Source organism: Lolium perenne, chromosome 2 (assembly GCF_019359855.2).
Source record: "Lolium perenne isolate Kyuss_39 chromosome 2, Kyuss_2.0, whole genome shotgun sequence".
Taxonomy (NCBI): Eukaryota; Viridiplantae; Streptophyta; class Magnoliopsida; order Poales; family Poaceae; genus Lolium; species Lolium perenne.
Window position 1 is genome coordinate 37,421,396 of NC_067245.2, and position 17,304 is coordinate 37,438,699.

Sequence of the window (17,304 nt, forward strand, 5' to 3'; positions counted from 1 at the left end):
AAATGCGCACACTGAAGGACGCTGGACGCACACACTCGATATACCCAAGCACAAGCCGTGGCGCGTTGTCACCTTTTGCTATATTCGGAAACTGATCCACGGACCACGCTCTTCCTTGACTAGCTGCCACGAGGGTGGTGTGGGTCATGGGGTGGGTGTCTATGAGGTTCAGTAATGTCACCCCTTCACATTAGCTTTCCAACGCCAATGAACCGAGGTTTCATGTATCAGAAAAGGCGCGTAACAGGCCGTGACCTGTAAGGTTGTAATCTTAGCCAAAACTTGCTAGCAAGTTCTGGAAAATGGAAACCATGGTAAAGCACGCGGTAGGATGGCAGACTAACGCATGTGCCCATATCTGCCAAGCCTCTCTAGTGCTAGACACCCGGTTTCATTCAAATGGTTGATGAAATGTCTGGAAATTTGGTTCACCGCTATGTCCTGCTCGTCCTTACTCCTGTGGAAAACGCGTTCCGGCCGGGCGAAGCGCAGAATGAGATGGCGTGCCAGTCTACCCCCTAGTCTTTGCAAGGCAGGTAGTGTCTCGGAGTTACCGTCCTCAAGTTGGTAGCTTGGCCCATCACAGATCTTAGAAATGTTATGTGCTACTCTACTGGACTAAACCAGTAACTTCAAGCTCTTTCAGTAGCGACTTAGTTCTTACGACTTCTGAAATCTGAGCTCGAACCCACTCCAGGAAGCATTGGTTCTTTTTCGCGGAATGAACGTTGTCTTTGCTCCGTGTCCAAATCATATGGATGATCCATGCATATATATAAGTAATCAGTCGACAAAGAAAGGAAAAAGGTGGTCAGAACTCAGAAGGGCATGCGATGAGCAACAAAATCCTAGGAAAATGAAGTGCTGAATGTTATCATTGATGGAAACACTAACCAAAAGGGAGCGAAATTCATTTGAAATTTTTGAAAGAAATGAGATAGTATTTTGAATTCAAATTTTTTTATACATACCGGGTGCATATGCACCCGGGATCAGATTTGGTTTTCCGATACTTCCTTAAATAAGTATAATATATTTTTCTCATATTTAAAGTATGCAAGAAAATGCATGAAACGACATAAGTATCATCCACATGTATTTTGTTAAAAATAGAATAAATAAAATAATTTTACAGAAATTATTTTTGGGTGCAAATGATATGATACCACATACCAATCGCATGTCCGTTTTATTTGAGAAAATGTTTTGATAAAATTACAAAGAGTTTTATAGTAAAAGAAGAGAATAAAAATTGGGTTTTATGGTCTTGCGAAATTTGGAAGGAAACTTCAAATTTGAAAACTTGTTTTGTTGCCAAAGGGAATAGGATTCATTTTCAGAGATTAAGATTGGTTTCTATAGTTCTCTAAGAAGTAACAAGGATAGGTCACAGGCACATAACTATCACAAGAAAACATCAAGCCAACACATACCTGCAAGTGAGCGCACATGCTTCTAATCAAACAATGTCAACACAGATAAGGGGTTTGAATCATTTGAAAGATAGTGATTCTAACTCATAGGGTGTTGTTGGTCAGATGATCTTAGAGCTAATCCAGAGGATATATGAGGGATAGGAAATGCTCAAGATAGATTTCGAGGTTTAGTTGGTCACAAAGACCAATAGTCCAGATCTTGTTTTTTCTATTGAATTCATCAGTTGAGTATAGCCAAGTGGGGTTTTTGAGTTAAAGATGTCACAAAAATGATTTATAAACCTTGGGTACCATTCCCATAATTTTCAAGGACATGCATAATACCAAAAATGTATTCTTCCAATTTTTTTGTTTCAAAATAGGAAAATGATTATGAAAATACCCTTATAAAATTCATTTGTGAAATCAAACGAGTACATACATAGAGTGAGCTTCACTTCTCATTTTTGATAAACTATTATTTTGAAAATAACACTCCTTTTATAAGGAGTAAGGCTTTCAGGTTTATAGAGAAGAGAACATTGAAAATTGTTTTATTTCAAAGATAGTTTGAAATACACTGTAAGTATATCCCCACTGGACAAAATATAAAATGATATATTTTAGATAGGTTGAGCCATATGCCCAATTGCAAATCAAATCTACACACAACACTACTAGGAAAACAACTATAGGTAGATCAACTAGCTTTGGGGCATTGATTTGTTGATACCCGTGGCGCACCGTGGCCTGGGCTGGCAGGGGTGGCCGCGCTTAGCCGTGGAGAACCTGTATGCGGTGCGCCATGTCTGAGTCAAGAATTCAAAGTTTCAAAACGACCCATGCGCCAGAGGTAAGCGTGCCACGGTTTTCCCCCCACCCATCTCGTGGATCGCCTTTTCAGTTTTGAAACGGAAAATGATAGGAACTTCAAATTTAAGAATCAATTGAGATGTAGTTATTTTAGGTAACCTATTTCTTAGGAAAAATAATAACATGGATTTCGACATATTCTTGCAAAAACACGTCAAACGGCTCAGAATTTTGCATACGGCGTATGATGAAAAAGTTTTTTATACAAAAAAGTATCTGCACAAAAAGTTACATCTGAATTAAATGTCTACATTTTCTTACTGATTTGGAAAATAGAGTTTTTGGAGGTTTTTTATTTATTTTGACTCAATAAAGATTTTGAAAACAATTTAGCCACCATCACCCACTTACTCCACCATATCCCGGTCAACACATCCTTTATCTACCCACCTCTCACGCGCCTCTCTTCTTCCTCCCAGCCTCATCATTCCTTTCCTCCTCGTCCTCTCCTCATCCTCTTCCTCCTTGCCTCCTCTTCCTCCTCCTTCCAGCCTCCTCCTTCTCTTCCTCCCTGCCTTCTTCCCTTCCTCCCCTGCATGTGACACACCTCCTCACCCGCTTGACCTCCTCTGCACCTCACCTCGCCGATCGACGCCACCCTCCGTAGCCTCGTCTCCATCCACATACGCCTCATCCCGAGATCTGGTCGACGCCAACCATCTCGCCCCTCCTCCCGAGATCTGGTCAACACCACTACTAGCATTGTGTGCCTCGGCGCGGAGAATATACGGTTCCCTCGTGTAGAGAACGTATCCATAAAATTATATGCAAATAAAACTAAAACAAGATTCACAAACAAAATTAAAATTTTAAAATATACCCGTGGCGCACCGATTTTCCTTACCCGTGGCGCACGACATGTTGCGCCACAGCTATATGCATTACCCGTGGTGCACCACGTGCGCCACGACTATTGTTACTAGTGGCGCGCTAGCCGTGGCGCACAATATGTGCACCACGGGTAACAACGCCACAGGTAACCTTTTTTCTAGTAGTGCAAGCAACTCAACAAAAGTCAAACACATTCACACAAAGCCAACTTGTCACACATAGTCAACAAGGTAAATACAAACAACTATTGAACAATCCAACAAGAAATTGTTAAACAAGTTCTCAATGATGATCATGTCACGGTAGGGTTTAAGAAGAGTTTTAAATAAATAAATAAATAGGCTTTTGCAAGACATTTTGCAGAAAATAGTGGAGACAGAAACATCTCCTTTTTCTGAAGCCTCTCAAAAGGTGCTTGAAGTTGATGTATAGAAAGTTTGTAAAATATTTTTTTCAAAATAGTCGAATCATACCAACTTGTAGACCCTAAAGGTTTTATAAGTACTTAGTTTGCAAATCTTCGTGTCAAAATAAATCTTAACTCTTTGCTTTAGGAAAGTTAAAAATTACTAGAAGTACGAAGGTAGCCAAGATATTGCCTTCTGCAAATAGATAGTAGTGTTTCAACGTCATGATCATAGAGGCCCAAGGATGGTGTAGGCTCACAATCTTATTCAACATTCCACTCAAACATCATGTTTACACAACAATCAAGTCAAACATACATGAAACACTATTTCATGTTGTTAGCACAAAGTACCTAACCAGTTGGGATTTCGCATATCCAACCTCCGAAATTGATTGACTTGGGGCCGTGAAAACAATCCTTCGTCACTTGACGCGCCAAATAGGGGGCTCACACGTCATACAGATCTGATCAGCTTTGCTACGATGAGAAGAGATGATCAATCCTAAATGAGTTTCTTCACTAAGCAACGACCACCAGCGCCACGCAAGAACCCTACGTGGAGCTTAATTAGGGGCTCCCGCAGAGGCGCATGTGGCAACAATCGCGGCAGGAATTTTCGCAGGTGGTCCTATCCCATGGAGCAACCTCAATGCCTCCCGCTGGACCTACTCTACCTTCGTCGGCTAGATCTTACCTTTTTTTCATCCCATGGAGCAATCTCAACGCCTCCCGCTGGACCTACTCTAGATCTTACCTTTTTTTTTTAAAAAAAAGGGCTAGATCTTACTTAGGAGAAATCGAGTTGGGCAGCTCCCCTTCAAACAATCATCACAACCTTGTCGCCCGAGGTTCGAGCCTTGCGGTTGCATGGTCTTTGGCCTTCTAGAGTATCTACTACCAAAGGCGGAACATGCTTCTCTTCCTACCAGCATCGGGCAGACAACCTAGAGACGCCTCGATGCAATGGCCCGCCTCAGCGCGAGAACCGGTACAACCTTATTCCAACAGCAACGACTCTGTTGGCAGCACACGGTGTCGGATGCATTAGCCATCGCTCGGTATGGGATCGGGAGGACTAGCTGTGAGGAATTGCGACAGAGCGCTCCGGGATTGAAACCCTAAAATGATCGTGGACCTAGGTATATAGAGATGGTCTCTAAACACGAGTTTAAATTGTTCTCTCTCTCTCTTGCTGGTGATGCAGCTACCGCCTCCGCGTCTCAGGTTATCTTACGCCTCTCCGCTATGCACGCCTGCCCTATCCCAAATAAGGATCACGCGGCCATGGGCATGTGCACCCTCCTGCAGCTGTTGCGTAGCTACTTTGCATTACATCGACGCGCTTACAGTAGATATTGGAACGAATGGGGGTGCAATGGCAAAGCTAGCGCGTGGATTAACAGAAGATAAGCAAGCCACTCCACTGATTTTTTTTCGATAAAGGAAATATATTAATATCAAAAGATACCAAATACACCCAGCCTCAGCAACAACGCAATACCCTAATAGCAGTACGGATGCACACAGCTAAAAAAAAGAAAAGGAAACAAAAAAATAAAAATCCTGCTACAGTGTTCTAGACCTAGCAACAACAATACAAACCACCACCAAGACAACACCTAAAATTCAAACTCTTCAGAAGGGGACAACGCACAAGCGCCATCGTCGCCCCACTCCACTGATTATTGGATAAACTGGCAGCTTGCTAGATATATAGGATGTACTGACAGGGTGACAGTTGACACTATTACCAGCTTACACACTAAGGCACTAGCTAAGTACACACTTAACAAGCATTATCAAGTCTTTAAACGACAAGCATTTATACACACAGGAAAACTCTAATCTCAACTCTACCTCAAGAGTCTTCCTACAAGGCTACCTAAAAGTCTAAAACAAACATCATGAGGAAAACAACAAAAGCAAGAACATATACAATGTACCCACTACCGACTTTGACATTTTGTGAGCTTTTGTGCCTACCCTTTACAGTTTCGACTGTATTCACCATTCAGAGGTGATCGACCGATGCACTGGTTTGCTATCCGGCAGCTGGTCCGGTGAAGCAACTCTACCTCGCCAGGGTAAAAACGGGTCGATCGTCCGGTCGTGCTGGCCGGCTGCAGTAGAACGAGAGGATTACTGATCTACTGGGAGGCTGCTCTCTCCGAATGTGGATTCATTTGGTGGAATCGGCTACCTACTTGCATGCGTAAGTAGCTGTGTCCGACTCTCAGTTCGCCGGGGCAAGTCAGTACCATCCACCGGCACTGAGACACGGCGGCCAGCACCTTTGTGCAAGTACTCCTGGCTAGCTGATCTCCCCATTTAGCCAGCCACATAGTATATCACCAGTGTGCGCTTGCGCTCAAGAGACGAAGTGACGAACAGTGAGACAGATCGCCAAAGAAATTAAGAGTGCAGGAGATGGACGCAGCAACAGAAAACAAGCGACATTGCAAACTTTTTCGATAAAGCGACAATGCAATATATCTAGCGGATTAGCATAAAGAAAACGACGAATCCATTACTAGTTACTAACCAGCTAGCGATGAGTACGTACACATAGCTACATAGTCATCATTCATCAAGCCATCAATAACATGAACTCTCTTAACTCAACATCCAGAATCTCCGGCCACACATACACAAATTCCATAACAAAACCACACACGCACACACACAGAGTAAATTAAAGCAACATTAGGTTTGCAACGCCAACGCCATGACCACAATCATCTCATCTCTCAAGCATCGCGACGACTACAGCTCCCACCGGCCGCGCATCAGACCGCCTCGCCACCCACCTGGTTGCCGCCGACGCCCTGGTGTCCGCCTCCTCCTCCAGCATGAGCATGGTTACCTCCTCCTCCAGCATGGTTGCCTCCTCCTCCAGCCTGGTTGCCTCCGTGGCCGTTCCGGGGACCCTTGATTTTCGCGACGATGATCTCGCCGATGAAGCTGATGAGATTCATCCCGATCTGGAAGCCGATGATGGTACATACACCATCAAGAAACCCCCAGTCGTAGGGACCCATGGGACCCATGGGAATGCTGGCAGGAATGGGATGGCTAGAGGGAGAGGAGGGTGGAGAGTTCAGCAAGTCGGACGAGGAAGAAAGGAGGCCGGCTGGGTTATAAAGACGAGCGCAAGAGTGTTGAACGCACAGTCGCGCACACGCTCGATAGCACAGGACGTGGCCGGGTGGCTCCTGCTCCTGTGTGCCGTACATGCATGGAAAGAAAAAATATTTCAGAAAGAGATAAATGTCCACACCCGCTAAATTCTCTGAAATTTTGCATTTTTCCTAAAATATTTCGGAATCTTCTTGATCAAATTTAAACAAAATTCTGATAAATTTGAATTTAGTTTTTATTTGAGCCAAAACATAGCGTGAAATTTGCGGACAAACGATATCTTTTACACACCAGAATTTGAACTAAACATTTTCTAAAAAAATTGGAAAAATGACATTGCGGTATCCCCATAATCACCGATATTTCACTTAAATTTCGTAGAAATTTTGAACCCCCAATCGCTTCCCTAGTTCACAGGCTACTGGCTACCACGAGGTGGGGGCGTGGGGTGTCCATGAGTGGCATGCATGTATCACTAAAATCACTATAACCACCTTGACACCATATGCGTATTTGCATCTACAAGGTGGATTCATTCCATTCAGAGTTACATGCGACAGACTCGCCAGGTTTGCACTACACGTGATCGAGACCCATGGTTAATTGCCACCCGCCAGCTGAAGCTACGTTGCATACATGAGACTAGTGATATTACACTTTCGGCCACGTGCGGAGTTTGCTCCCTCACAAGTGCCCCCGCGCCCCTCCTAGAGGCACCATGGGGGAATCCTAAATCCACTGTCGACAGGCTCTTCTAGCGCCTCCCCTTCTCCCCGTCCTGCTAGAAGGCTTCACCGGGCAAAAGCCCATGTGGGGATGGCAGCGGCGGGGTCTCTCTCCTCGGGTGGCGGCGGTGGTGGTGCGTCCATCTCTGGTGGCGTTGAGCGGCAGGTTCCCGGCGGCTGGCGCTGCTCGACGGCGACGAAGGTGGGGGTTCAGTCTCTTCTCGGCGTGGTGGCTCTGCTACCATGGATTACAATTCTAGACTCGGGCAGGCCTATGGGGTTGCATCCATGGTGGTAGGCCGCGGCCGCGTATAGCAGCGGCAGTCTCCTTGCACCCTGGTGGTACAGGTAATTACCAGCTAGGTGGTGGCATCGAGCTGAACCTCCACCGTCCAGTCTGTCCGGTGTAGGGGGGGGGGGGGGGGGGGGTCAGCACGTGGGCTTGGTGATGCTGGTGGTGGTCAATGCCCCTCTCCTTCATTGGTGTTCCTCTCCTCTTGGCGGTGGTGCCTCTCAAGCCTGCGGTTCCATCCTCGTCCCCGTGTCCAGCTCCAGAAACACTGGGTCAAGGCATTACTAGAAAAAATGCCTACCCCAATATTGCTAGCAATACACCACTAATATATGTGTCACCAATGGCGCACACCTGGTGCGCCACTACTAGTTTGCTACCAATGTCACGCTAGTAGTGGCACACCACAAGTGCCGCTACTGTTAGCCAAAACAGGTGCGCCACTTGTAGATGTTTTCCTAGTAGTGTGGTGAATGCCCGGGGCGAAATCACTCTTGGCGGCGACTGATGCTGACCATGGCGACGCATGCGGGCGTCGTTTCCTTTGTGAAGGTGTGTCCATGGCTTTCACCGTGCCTTCCTTCCCCTGGGATGTCGTGCGAAACCCTAGGTCCGGTCCATCGGAATAGGCGATGGCAGTGTCACGGTGGCGTTGTATCATTGTGCTTGTGAAGTTGTAGCCTTTTTGGTGTTATATCGACTGTCTTGGCTAAACCGAATTTTTGGAACCTGGGTTCAACGGAAGCCGATAAAACTTACCCGACCACTATGTTACATAGTTACCGGACTAAGTTATAAAAATTTCGGTAAGGGGTAGTTTTCTTTAGACTATTCATTTGAAACATGTGATTTTTGCCTAAGCTACATACTTTCGAATATGGGTATGAAAATTGACACGAACATACATACGAGGTGCATCCTCTACATGTAATTTTTCTATTTGGAATCTTTGGAGGTCTAGAAATACGGATTTCGGGGAGCTACAGTAACTTGGGTTCCGTGTCTTCTCATCATCTTGGCATTTATTCTATATAATTAATACACTTTTAGGGTATATTCTCCCGAGAAAAAATGAGACTAGGGTATATTCTATCTAAGAGCTGAAATGCATGGGTGATGTAGAACAATCGCGCGGTTGAAAATTGGGAAGGGCGAGATATCCAGCAAAGCGCGTGCCAAAGGACGTTGGACGCGCACACCCGATATACCCAAGCACAAGACGTGGTGGGTTGTCATCTTCTGCTATGTTGGGAAACCGATCCACGGTCTTTGCTACCACGAGGTGAGGTGAGGTGGGCGTGGGTGCCTATCAGCTTCAATAATGTCGTCCTTGACATCTTGTGAGCTTTCGCGCCTACACTCTACAGAAACAGGATGCATTGCCATTCAGAGGTATACATCGGGTTTACACTGCATGTGACCCTCAGACGGACGGACGGACCCGTGGTTAGTTAATTGCTCCCGCCAGCTGCTTCGGTCAGACCAACTAAGGTTAGTTTGTGTCCAGCAGTTCGCTCACCGGCGCAACTCACTACATGTACCGTCCATCGACGTTAGATACGATAGCGCCTTTGTGCAACGTACTACTCCTAGGCCTAGCTTTCCATTCTCGACTCCACATGTAGCCAGTGTACTGTGTACGTGCTTGCTTACGCGCAAGAGAGGGACAATGAGATGGATAGCTCAAGAAATTAGGAATGCAGGATATCGACGCAGCAAGAAGAAAGCTAACGACTACATTCACTACGGGAACCCGCCGACGTGCCGACGGCCAGAATCTGTGCCGACGGCCGCCGTCGGCACAGCCTCGCTCGCCGTCAGCCCAGCAAAGTAGCCGTCGGCACAGCCTGGCCGTCGGCACAGAACCACCAGAACCGACGGCCGCCGTCGGCAGACACTGGCCGTCGGCACAAACACTATCTGTGCCGACGGCACGTAGCCTAGCCGTCGGCACATGGTCATATGGTGGGGCCACAGACAGCCACCGACAACGGCGTCAGCAGGTGGCAAACGGCGTGATGTGGGCCGACGGCCAGGCCGTCGGCACAGCTTCCCCGCCAAATTTTCCTTCTTCCCGCCCTTATTCGCGCCATTTTTTCGCGCCACTTCCTATGTAGGCCGACGGCACAGGTTCCCGCCATTTTTCCCCCTCCTTCCCTCCCGCCATTCTTCTCGCGCCCATTCTCTCCCGCCAATTATTCCCGCCGTTTCAGCCCTCGTCGTCCTATATATAGCCATGTCTTCTCAACACTAACATCACCAACAACATTTCTCTCCTCATCAACTCTCTCATCCAAAAAACACCATAGAATCCTCTGAGCTCAGCTGCCGTCGAGATGGCTCCTCGTCGCCGTAGCAACACGGGCTTCATCGGCGTTCGCCAGCGGGCTGCGGGCCATTTCGCGTCCGAAATCTCCGCCGGTGGTGTGCGTGTGTGGCTCGGCACCTTCTACACGAAGGAGGCTGCTGCCCGCGCATACGACGTTGCGGCTTGGAGGTTTGGCCGGTCGCGCCACGAATTGAACTTCCCGGAGGTCAGGTCTCTGACGGAAGCCGAGAGTCTCTCTACTGAGCCGCTACTTCGCTCAGAGGGTGAAGCGCAGCGGTTCAGAGATGGCCAGCGGTGGATTGATACCACCGAGGCGGACGAGCAGTTCATGGCACAGTGGCGCAGAGACCATCCCGGAGACGTCGCGGCCACGCGCGCATTCTGGAAGGAGAAGCAGGCGTACAGGAGAGAGAGGAGGGCGGGAAAGCGGCAGAGGAGGGCCGAATATGACGCGGAGTACGCCAAAGGAGAGGCGTCGACATGGGGGGAAAATGATGAACGGTGGTTTTCGTACCTCTCAAGTACCGCTTCAGAGGACACCCCTAGCGAGGACGAAGATTTCGAGAACCGATTAGTATGTGTGTGTGTCGAGTCCATGTGTCTAACGGGTCATGTGTCGACCAGGTGTTAAGTGCTTTGTTCGTGTGTGGGTTTAGTTTTTTAAGTGTTTTGGTTTGTGTGTTAGTAGTGTAGTTTTTAAGTGCTTTGCTTCGTGTGTGGGTGTAGTTCTTTAAGTGCTTTGGTTTGTGTGTGGTCTAGTTCTTTAAGTGTTTTGGTTTGTGTGTGGGTCTAGTTATTTAAGTGCTTTGTAACGTGTGTGGGTCTCAAGTTCTTAAGTGTATTATTATTGTGTGTCGTCAGAAATCGAGCATCGGAGGGTGGGAATGGTCCCAAAACTCGAGCAGATTATAGACTATAGGGGTAAAATCCAGGATCTGTATGTGGAAACTCCTGGTAAGCCCAACCTATGGTTTCCCATGTACATATGTCCTAAACAAACCAAAGCAAATAAAAAAATCCATTGTTACACCGTCACACGGAGAAAGCTATAGGGGTAGATCTGCGGGGTCCCCGCCCTAGGGTTTCCGAAGATACAGATCAGCGGAGCGTCGGAACCGCTTAAAAACTTGCATATGTCCCTAGCATATGTGCACAAGTGTGATGTAGGGTTTGGCTAACCTTGCATGTACCCGGCGTTGACGATTTTCGCAGACATGGGCCAGCACTTGGTGAAAATCCGGGATCTGTATGTGCAAACTCCCGGTACGGCTAAAATGGAGCCTATTTTATGGTAAAGTAAGCCCAACCTATGGTTTCCCATGTACATATGTCCTAAACAAACCAAAGCAAATAAAAAAACCCATTGTTACACCGTCACACGGAGAAAGCTATAGGGGTAGATCTGCGGGGTCCCCGCCCTAGGGTTTCCGAAGATACAGATCAGCGGAGCGTCGGAACCGCTTAAAAACTTGCATATGTCCCTAGCATATGTGCACAAGTGTGATGTAGGGTTTGGCTAACCTTGCATGTACCCGGCGTTGATGATTTTCGCAGACATGGGCCAGCACTTGGTGAAAATCCAGGATCTGTATGTGCAAACTCCTGGTACGGCTAAAATGGAGCCTATTTTATGGTAAAGTAAGCCCAACCTATGGTTTCCCATGTACATATGTCCTAAACAAACCAAAGCAAATAAAAAAATCCATTGTTACACCGTCACACGGAGAAAGCTATAGGGGTAGATCTGCGGGGTCCCCGCCCTAGGGTATCAGAAGATACAGATCAGCGGAGCGTCGGAACCGCTTAAAAACTTGCATATGTCCCTAGCATATGTGCACAAGTGTGATGTAGGGTTTGGCTAACCTTGCATGTACCCGGCGTTGATGATTTTCGCAGACATGGGCCAGCACTTGGTGAAAATCCAGGATCTGTATGTGCAAACTCCTGGTACGGCTAAAATGGAGCCTATTTTATGGTAAAGTAAGCCCAACCTATGGTTTCCCATGTACATATGTCCTAAACAAACCAAAGCAAATAAAAAAATCCATTGTTACACCGTCACACGGAGAAAGCTATAGGGGTAGATCTGCGGGGTCCCCGCCCTAGGGTATCACAAGATACAGATCGGCGGAGCGTCGGAACCGCTTAAAAACTTGCATATGTCCCTAGCATATGTGCACAAGTGTGATGTAGGGTTTGGCTAACCTTACATGTACCGGCGTTGACGATTTTCGAGACATGGGCCAGCACTTGGTGAAAATCCAGGATCTGTATGTGCAAACTCTGGTACGGCTAAAATGGAGCCTATTTTATGGTAAAGTAAGCCCAACCTATGGTTTCCCATGTACATATGTCCTAAACAAACCAAAGCAAATAAAAAATCCATTGTTACACCGTCACACGGAGAAAGCTATAGGGGTAGATCTGCGGGGTCCCCGCACTAGGTTTTCAGAAGAGACAGATCAGCGGAGCGTCGGAACCGCTTAAAAACTTGCATATGTCCCTAGCATATGTGCACAAGTGTGATGTAGGGTTTGGCTAACCTTGCATGTACCCGGCGTTGACGATTTTCGCAGACATGGGCCAGCACTTGGTGAAAATCCGGGATACGTATGTGCAAACTCCTGGTACGGCTAAAATGGAGCCTATTTTATGGTAAAGTAAGCCCAACCTATGGTTTCCCATGTACATATGTCCTAAACAAACCAAAGCAAATAAAAAAATCCATTGTTACACCGTCACACGGAGATAGCTATTGTGTTAGATCTGCGGGGTCCCCGCCCTTGGGTTTCAGTTGATACAGATCAGCGGAGCGTCGGAACCGCTTAAAAACTTGCATATGTCCCTAGCATATGTGCACAAGTGTGATGTAGGGTTTGGCTAACCTTGCATGTACCCGGCGTTGACGATTTTCGCAGACATGGGCCAGCACTTGGTGAAAATCCAGGATCTGTATGTGCAAACTCTGGTACGGCTAAAATGGAGCCTATTTTATGGTAAAGTAAGCCCAACCTATGGTTTCCCATGTACATATGTCCTAAACAAACCAAAGCAAATAAAAAAATCCATTGTTACACCGTCACACGGAGAAAGCTATAGGGGTAGATCTGCGGGGTCCCCGCCCTAGGGTTTCCGAAGATACAGATCAGCGGAGCGTCGGAACCGCTTAAAAACTTGCATATGTCCCTAGCATATGTGCACAAGTGTGATGTAGGGTTTGGCTAACCTTGCATGTACCGGCGGTGACGATTTTCGCAGACATGGGCCAGCACTTGGTGAAAATCCAGGATCCGTATGTGCAAACTCTGGTACGGCTAAAATGGAGCCTATTTTATGGTAAAGTAAGCCCAACCTATGGTTTCCCATGTACATATATCCTAAACAAACCAAAGCAAATAAAAAAATCCATTGTTACACCGTCACACGGAGAAAGCTATAGGGGTAGATCTGCGGGGTCCCCGCCCTAGGGTTTCCGAAGATACAGATCAGCGGAGCGTCGGAACGCTTAAAAACTTGCATATGTCCCTAGCATATGTGCACAAGTGTGATGTAGGGTTTGGCTAACCTTGCATGTACCCGGCGTTGACGATTTTCGCAGACATGGGCCAGCACTTGGTGAAAATCCAGGATCTGTATGTGCAAACTCTGGTACGGCTAAAATGGAGCCTATTTTATGGTAAAGTAAGCCCAACCTATGGTTTCCCATGTACATATGTCCTAAACAAACCAAAGCAAATAAAAAATCCATTGTTACACCGTCACACGGAGAAAGCTATAGGGGTAGATCTGCGGGGTCCCCGCCTAGGGTTTCAGAAGATACAGATCAGCGGAGCGTCGGAACCGCTTAAAAACTTGCATTTGTCCCTAGCATATGTGCACAAGTGTGATGTTGGGTTTGGCTAACCTTGCATGTACCCGGCGTTGACGATTTTCGCAGACATGGGCCAGCACTTGGTGAACATCCTGGATCTGTATGTGCAAACTCCGGTACGGCTAAAATGGAGCCTATTTTATGGTAAAGTAAGCCCAACCTATGGTTTCCCATGTACATATGTCCTAAACAAACCAAAGCAAATAAAAAATCCATTGTTACACCGTCACACGGAGAAAGCTATAGGGGTAGATCTGCCGGGTCCCCGCCCTAGGGTTTCCGAAGATACGAGATCAGCGGAGCGTCGGAACCGCTTAAAAACTTGCATATGTCCCTAGCATATGTGCACAAGTGTGATGTAGGGTTTGGCTAACCTTGCATGTACCGGCGTTGACGATTTTCGCAGACATGGGCCAGCACTTGGTGAAAATCCGGGATACGTATGTGCAAACTCCTGGTACGGCTAAAATGGAGCCTATTTTATGGTAAAGTAAGCCCAACCTATGGTTTCCCATGTACATATGTCCTAAACAAACCAAAGCAAATAAAAAAATCCATTGTTACACCGTCACACGGAGAAAGCTATAGGGGTAGATCTGCGGGGTCCCCGCCCTAGGGTTTCCGAAGATACAGATCGGCGGAGCGTCGGAACCGCTTAAAAACTTGCATATGTCCCTAGCATATGTGCACAAGTGTGATGTAGGGTTTGGCTAACCTTGCATGTACCCGGCGTTGACGATTTTCGCAGACATGGGCCAGCACTTGGTGAAAATCCGGGATCTGTATGTGCAAACTCCTGAGTACGGCTAAAATGGAGCCTATTTTATGGTAAAGTAAGCCCAACCTATGGTTTCCCATGTACATATGTCCTAAACAAACCAAAGCAAATAAAAAAATCCATTGTTACACCGTCACACGGAGAAAGCTATAGGGGTAGATCTGCGGGGTCCCCGCCCTAGGGTTTCAGAAGATACAGATCAGCGGAGCGTCGGAACCGCTTAAAAACTTGCATATGTCCCTAGCATATGTGCACAAGTGTGATGTAGGGTTTGGCTAACCTTGCATGTACCCGGCGTTGACGATTTTCGCAGACATGGGCCAGCACTTGGTGAAAATCCAGGATCTGTATGTGCAAACTCCTGGTACGGCTAAAATGGAGCCTATTTTATGGTAAAGTAAGCCCAACCTATGGTTTCCCATGTACATATGTCCTAAACAAACCAAAGCAAATAAAAAAATCCATTGTTACACCGTCACACGGAGAAAGCTATAGGGGTAGATCTGCGGGGTCCCCGCCCTAGGGTTTCCGAAGATACAGATCAGCGGAGCGTCGGAACCGCTTAAAAACTTGCATATGTCCCTAGCATATGTGCACAAGTGTGATGTAGGGTTTGGCTAACCTTGCATGTACCCGGCGTTGACGATTTTCGCAGACATGCATGGGCCAGCACTTGGTGAAAATCCAGGATCTGTATGTGCAAACTCCTGGTACGGCTAAAATGGAGCCTATTTTATGGTAAAGTAAGCCCAACCTATGGTTTCCCATGTACATATGTCCTAAACAAACCAAAGCAAATAAAAAAATCCATTGTTACACCGTCACACGGAGAAAGCTATAGGGGTAGATCTGCGGGGTCCCCGCCCTAGGGTTTCCGAAGATACGAGATCAGCGGAGCGTCGGAACCGCTTAAAAACTTGCATATGTCCCTAGCATATGTGCACAAGTGTGATGTAGGGTTTGGCTAACCTTGCATGTACCCGGCGTTGACGATTTTCGCAGACATGGGCCAAGACTTGGTGAAAATCCGGGATCTGTATGTGCAAACTCCTGGTACGGCTAAAATGGAGCCTATTTTATGGTAAAGTAAGCCCAACCTATGGTTTCCCATGTACATATGTCCTAAACAAACCAAAGCAAATAAAAAAATCCATTGTTACACCGTCACACGGAGAAAGCTATAGGGGTAGATCTGCGGGGTCCCCGCCCTAGGGTTTCCGAAGATACAGATCAGCGGAGCGTCGGAACCGCTTAAAAACTTGCATATGTCCCTAGCATATGTGCACAAGTGTGATGTAGGGTTTGGCTAACCTTGCATGTACCCGGCGTTGACGATTTTCGCAGACATGGGCCAGCACTTGGTGAAAATCCGGGATCTGTATGTGCAAACTCTGGTACGGCTAAAATGGAGCCTATTTTATGGTAAAGTAAGCCCAACCTATGGTTTCCCATGTACATATGTCCTAAACAAACCAAAGCAAATAAAAAAATCCATTGTTACACCGTCACACGGAGAAAGCTATAGGGGTAGATCTGCGGGGTCCCCGCCCTAGGGTTTCAGAAGATACGAGATCAGCGGAGCGTCGGAACCGCTTAAAAACTTGCATATGTCCCTAGCATATGTGCACAAGTGTGATGTAGGGTTTGGCTAACCTTGCATGTACCCGGCGTTGACGATTTTCGCAGACATGGGCCAGCACTTGGTGAAAATCCAGGATCTGTATGTGCAAACTCTTGGTACGGCTAAAATGGAGCCTATTTTATGGTAAAGTAAGCCCAACCTATGGTTTCCCATGTACATATGTCCTAAACAAACCAAAGCAAATAAAAAAATCCATTGTTACACCGTCACACGGAGAAAGCTATAGGGGTAGATCTGCGGGGTCCCCGCCCTAGGGTTTCCGAAGATACAGATCAGCGGAGCGTCGGAACCGCTTAAAAACTTGCATATGTCCCTAGCATATGTGCACAAGTGTGATGTAGGGTTTGGCTAACCTTGCATGTACCCGGCGTTGACGATTTTCGCAGACATGGGCCAGCACTTGGTGAAAATCCAGGATCTATATGTGCAAACTCCTGGTACGGCTAAAATGGAGCCTATTTTATGGTAAAGTAAGCCCAACCTATGGTTTCCCATGTACATATGTCCTAAACAAACCAAAGCAAATAAAAAAATCCATTGTTACACCGTCACACGGAGAAAGCTATAGGGGTAGATCTGCGGGGTCCCCGCCCTAGGGTTTCCGAAGATACAGATCAGCGGAGCGTCGGAACCGCTTAAAAACTTGCATATGTCCCTAGCATATGTGCACAAGTGTGATGTAGGGTTTGGCTAACCTTGCATGTACCGGCGTTGACGATTTTCGCAGACATGGGCCAGCACTTGGTGAAAATCCAGGATCTGTATGTGCAAACTCTGGTACGGCTAAAATGGAGCCTATTTTATGGTAAAGTAAGCCCAACCTATGGTTTCCCATGTACATATGTCCTAAACAAACCAAAGCAAATAAAAAAATCCATTGTTACACCGTCACACGGAGAAAGCTATAGGGGTAGATCTGCGGGGTCCCCGCCCTAGGGTTTCCGAAGATACAGATCAGCGGAGCGTCGGAACCGCTTAAAAACTTGCATATGTCCCTAGCA